This window comes from Salvelinus alpinus, chromosome 6 (genome assembly GCF_045679555.1).
Source record: "Salvelinus alpinus chromosome 6, SLU_Salpinus.1, whole genome shotgun sequence".
Lineage (NCBI taxonomy): Eukaryota > Metazoa > Chordata > Actinopteri > Salmoniformes > Salmonidae > Salvelinus > Salvelinus alpinus.
The window spans coordinates 32,465,233-32,471,012 of NC_092091.1; positions in this window are offsets into that span (position 1 = coordinate 32,465,233).

A 5,780-nucleotide genomic window follows, 5' to 3' on the forward strand; every position below is an offset into this window, starting at 1 on the left:
ATACCACGTGGAGCATTGGCTACACGGCTGGAAATGGTTAAACTCTGAGACTATCGATCCCTACAGACTAAGAGCAAATCTTAGATACTAATTACTAGACTGCCTAGAAATAATGTAAACCTAGAATGTGAATACCGCCGAAACAACTATTCTAAAAACAATGGACGCCTGACGTATCCATTACAACAGACACTATCAGGAGCTGCTGATAAAGCTACCGCCATGAAAGACATGGTGACTTCTGGCAAAGTAACCAGAGACTCTCTGATGAACTGACTCTCCAGCAGATGGACCGACGATTCCAACAGAGAAGACAACAATGACATATGGGCGTAAATATATTGATTGCAATTATTCCCGAACGAGCAAGCATTCATGTGCAAAGGATTAGCATTTCAATTAATATAATTATCCACTGTGTGTAGTGATCCATTTTGTCTTTCCCGCTCCTTTATCGGTCCACACCCCCTTTTCTATCAGACCTCAGGATAAGACCCAGATGCAGACAGTTCTAAGTAACAAATGGTTATTACAAAAACAGGGGGCAGACAATTGACAGGTGAAGGGCAGGCAGAGGTCAGTAAATCCAGAGCAGAGTCTGAACGGTACAGAACGGCAGGCAGGCTCAGGGCAGGCAGAATGGTCAAAACCGGAAAAACAAGAAAACAGGGACTAGAGTGAAAACAGGAGTACAGGAAAACCGCTGGTAGGCTTAACAAGACGAACTGGCAACAGACAAACAGAGAACACAGGTATACAGGGGATAATGGGGCAAATGGGCGACATCTGGAGGGGGTGGAGACAAGCACAAAGACAGGTGAAACAGATCAGGATGTGACAAAGTCATGCTCCCCGGTGAGGTATTTTGAATGCTTTTATTTAGACGCAGGAGTAATTATATTATTTTAGCGAAATATCAATTTACTTTAGGGCAATCCGGCACTGTACACCGGCCAACCATCCTTTACAATTCGCAAAAGACTGAAACCAGAGATCTGTAAAATGACGAGATGCTCATGTCTCCGCACTAATAATTGGAGTCTTTGAATAAAGACGGCAAGGCAGGCGACAAGTTTAGGTCTGCATATTATTCCCATAGAAACGCATTGGTTTATACTGGACAGATTTTAGTGAGAGTGAGCCCTTTCGCTTCGCCTCTTCCTCTATGCTAAAACTATATGACCGGAGAAAGCATTTGAGCGAGCGAAACAGCGCCCCTCTATATGTGCTGTCTGGACTGAAATATTATGACATGCCATACTATTTTGGTCCAGACAGCATCAGATAAATGGTCTCCACATACTTAGACAGAGGGGCACTGTTTCGCTCGCTCTAATTCTTTAACTGAGATTGATGCGTCTTTCTGTGGGCGCATCTCGGTTAAATATATGATCAATATTTTATTTGGACGGGCAAGGAGGTACAGTAGGGCGGGCTAAGCCCCCCTAAGGCCTGCCCATAACGCCGGCCCTGGCTAACATTAGTTAGATAATCCAGAGATTCTTACTTTTGCCTCTTTTCGGCATTCTCGTCCAGATCATCATGGCATTTGTAGTTCTTCATGATACCACATTAGCAGCTAATTAGCATTTCATTTTTGGGTGTCAAATACAAGTGAATATGTTGATAAATGTCACCTTGTCCTAGAGAGATTTACACGGTTATCAAAATGTCATGGCAGGGTAAGCCTACACGAAACCCAGCCCTTATTTGAAGTGTTTCTAAAATCCCCTATGTGAAAAATGAATGGTGGGAAATTATTCGAACCATTTCCCTGTTTGACCACTAGGTTTGATGGGTATTATGACTCATACTGTGGTACTCTATTTAGGTCAGCTAATACAGGACTAGTAAAGGCCCAGTGCACTACTTTATTTAAAAATATATATTTTGCACCCCCCAAAAAACTTTTTTACATTTGTATTATTCCGATTTTTCAGGGACATCACCCCTACTTCCCGTGCCTTCAGAAAGTATTAAAATAGTGGTAGACTATATAGGTCTGCTAATAGAGGACTAGTTAAGGCGCAGTGCACAACTTTAGTGTTTTTTATTTTTACAATTGATATATATTAAGTTTTTATTATTCCGATTTTTCAGGTGGTGCTGCAGCTCCCTCAGCACCCCTACTTCGCGCGGCTATGTATGCAGTGCCTTCAGAAAGTATTCACACCCCTTGACTTTTTCCACATTTTGTTGTTATAGCCTGAATTTAAAATGGATTAAGTTGAGATTTTGTGTCACTGGCCTACACACGATACCCCATAAGTGGAATTATGTTTTTAGAATTTTTGTTTAATTAATAAAAAATTAAAAGCTGAAATGTCTTGAGTCAATAAGTATTCAACCCCTTTGTTATGGCAAGCCTAAATAAGTTCAGGAGCAAAATTGTGCTTAACAAGTCACATAATACGTTGCATGGATGGACTCTGTGCAATAATAGTATTTTTTAATGACTACCTCATCTCTGTAGCCCACACATACAATTATTTGAGTAGTGAATTTCAAACACAGATTCAACCACAAACACCAGGGAGGTTTTCCAATGCCTCGCAAAGATCGGCACCTATTGGTAGATGGGTAATACAAAAAAAGCAGACATTGACTATCCCTTTGAGCATGGTGATGTTATTAATTACACTTTGGATGGTGTATCAATACACCCAGTCACTACAAAAATACAGACGTCCTTCCTAAATTGCCGTAGAGGAAGGAAACCGCTCAGGGATTTCACCATGAGGCCAATGGTGACTTTAAAACATTTACAGAATTTAATGGGCGTGATAGTGGAAAACTGAGGATGGATCAATAACATTGTCGTTACTCTACAGTACTAACCTAAATGACAGAGTGAAAAGAAGGAAACCTGTACAGAATACAAAACATGCATCCTGTTTACAATAAGGCACTAAAGTGAAACTGCAAAAAAATGTGGTAAAGAAATGAAATTTATGTCCTGAATACAAAGCGTTATGTTTGGGGCAAATCAAACACAACACATCATTCAGTACCACTTTTCATATTTTCAAGCAAGGTGGTGGCTGCATCATGTTATGCTTGTCATCGGCAAGGACAAGGACGTTTTTGGGGATAAAAAGAAACGGAATAGAGCTAAGCACAGGCATAAACCTACCGGAAAACCTGGTTCAGTCTGCTTTCCAACAGACACTGGGAGACAAATTCACATTTCAGCAGGACAATAACCTAAAACACAAGGCCAAATATACACTGGAGTTGCTTACAAAGACAGCATTGAATGTTCCTGAGTGGCCTAGTTAGTTTTGACTTAAATTGGCATGAAAATTTATGGCAAGACTTGAAAATGTCTTTCAAGCAATGATTAACAACCAACTTGACAGAGCTCTAAAAAAATAAATAAAAGAATAATGTGTAAATATTGTACCTTCCAGGTGTGCAAAGCTCTAGAGACTTACCCAGAAAGACTCATAGCTGTAATCGCTGCAAAAGGTGATTCTAACATGTATTGACTCAGGGGTGTGAGTACTTACGTAAATTTAATATTTCTGTATTTCATTTTCAAGAAATTTGCAAAAATGTCAAAACATGTTTTCACTTTTTCATTATAGATTATTGTGTGTAGATAGGTGAGTTTTTTTAATCCACTTTGAATTCAGGCTGTAATACAACAAAATGTGGAATATGTCAAGGTGTATTAATACTTTCTGAAGGCAATATCTTTTCTGCTTTCTATCTGGTTTTGGTCGTTTAAGTTTACACTGAAACTGTTTTTCCATTCCTAAAATTACCACTTACCTCTTAGATGGCCCGTCTAAGAGTTTTCTATAAAGAAAAAAACATGTCATTTGCTCCAATGACTGTAATTTCATCCATATTAACCCCCTAGATTCGAATTAGCATAATACAAAAATCGCCTTAGCAAGCCGTCTTTTTAAGCAACAGATACAGTGCCTTCAGAAATTATTCAGACCTCTTGACTTTTTCCACATTTTCTTAGGTGGCAGCCTAATTCTAAAACTGATTTAATAAAAAAATATATACTCATCAAAATACACTCAATACCCCACAATGACAAAGCAAAAACAGTTTTTCTGACATTTTGCTGATTTATTAAACATAAAAGACTGAAATATCACATTTAAATAAGTTTTCAGACCCTTTACTCAGTACTTTGTTGAAGTACCTTTGGCAACGATTACATCCTCGAGTCTTCTTGGGTATGACGCTACGGCTGAGTACTTAGGGTTGTTTACCTTTTGGAAGGTGAACCTTTGCCCCAGTCTGAGGTCCTGGGCGCTCTGGAGCAGGTTTTCATTAAGGATCTCTCTGTACTTTGCTGTGTTCATCTTTGCCTCGATCCTGACAAGTCTCCCAGTCCCTGCCACTGAAAAACATCCCCACATCCCCATACCTGCATGCTTCACCGCAGGGATGGTGCCAGGTTTCCTCCAGACGTGACACTTGGCATTCATGCCAAAGAGTTAATTCTTGGTTTCATCAGACCAGAGAATATTGTTTCTCATGGTCTGAGATTCTTTAGGTGCCTTTTGGCAAACTCGAAGCAGGCTGTCATGTGCCTTTTACTGAGGAGTGGCTTCCGTCTGGCCACTCTACCATGAAGGCCTGATTGGTGGAGTGCTGCAGAGATGGTTGTCCTTCTGGAAGGTTCTCCCATCTCCACAGAGGAACTCTAGAGCTCTGTCAGAGTTCCTCTGACAGAGGGTGGCCTGGGTGGCTGGGTGGCCAGCTCTAGGAAGAATCTTGGTGGTTCCAAACTTCTTCCGTTTTAAGAATGATGGAGGCCACTGTGTTCTTGGGGACCTTCAATGCTGCAGGAATGTTTTGGTACCCTTCCCCAGATCTCTGCCTTGACACAATCCTGTCTCTGAGCTCTACGGACAATTTCTTCAACCTCATGGCTTGGTTTTGGCTCTGACATGCACTGTCAACTGTGGGACCTTATATAGACAGGTGTGTCCAATCAATTGAATTACCACAGGTGGACTTCAAGTTGTAGAAACATCTCAAGGATGATCAATGGAAACAGGATGCACCTGATGCACACTTCGAGTCTTATAGCAAAGGGTCTGAATACAAGGTATTCCGTTTTTTATTTCTAATAAATTAGCAACAATTTCAAAACCTCTTTGCTTTGTCATTATGAGGTATTGTGTGTAGATTGCTGAGGATTATTATTTTTTTAATCCATTTTAGAATAAGGCTGTAACATAAAAAAATGTGGGAAAAGTCAAGAGGTCTGAATACTTTCCAAATGCACCGTATCTGTTTTTTTGTCGGTTGCGTCTCAATCCACCACATCTGCTGATGTTGGTCATCCGCATCTGTGGCAGAGCTACAGTGGAGTTTGTCAGACCATGAGACATCCCGAAAATCGGTCTTCTCAGGAAAACGTCTGTAGCGTCTAAACTGTTTGGCCTACAAACTTATGATCCCTCCATGAAAGATGAAACTCTCATGAGCATGATGGTGTTCTCCACAAGCGTCATGGGACTAGTCTGAAGTGGGTACCGCCGATCTGCCAATTTCTGTCTGTAGTGTCCAAAGAGTTTGGGCTACACACTAATATGACCCCTCTCTGGAAAGGTGAGACTCTTACGAACACATACAAGCTTCACAAGACTCTTCTGAAGGTAGAACGGTACCAGTAGAAAAAAATATGGAAGTATGTATGAAAGTAGTTTCGTGCCTAAAAAGGAGATAAATCCACTACATGGCCAAAAGTATGTGGACACTCATTCAAATTTGTGTATTCAACGATTTCAGCCACATTCATTGCTGAC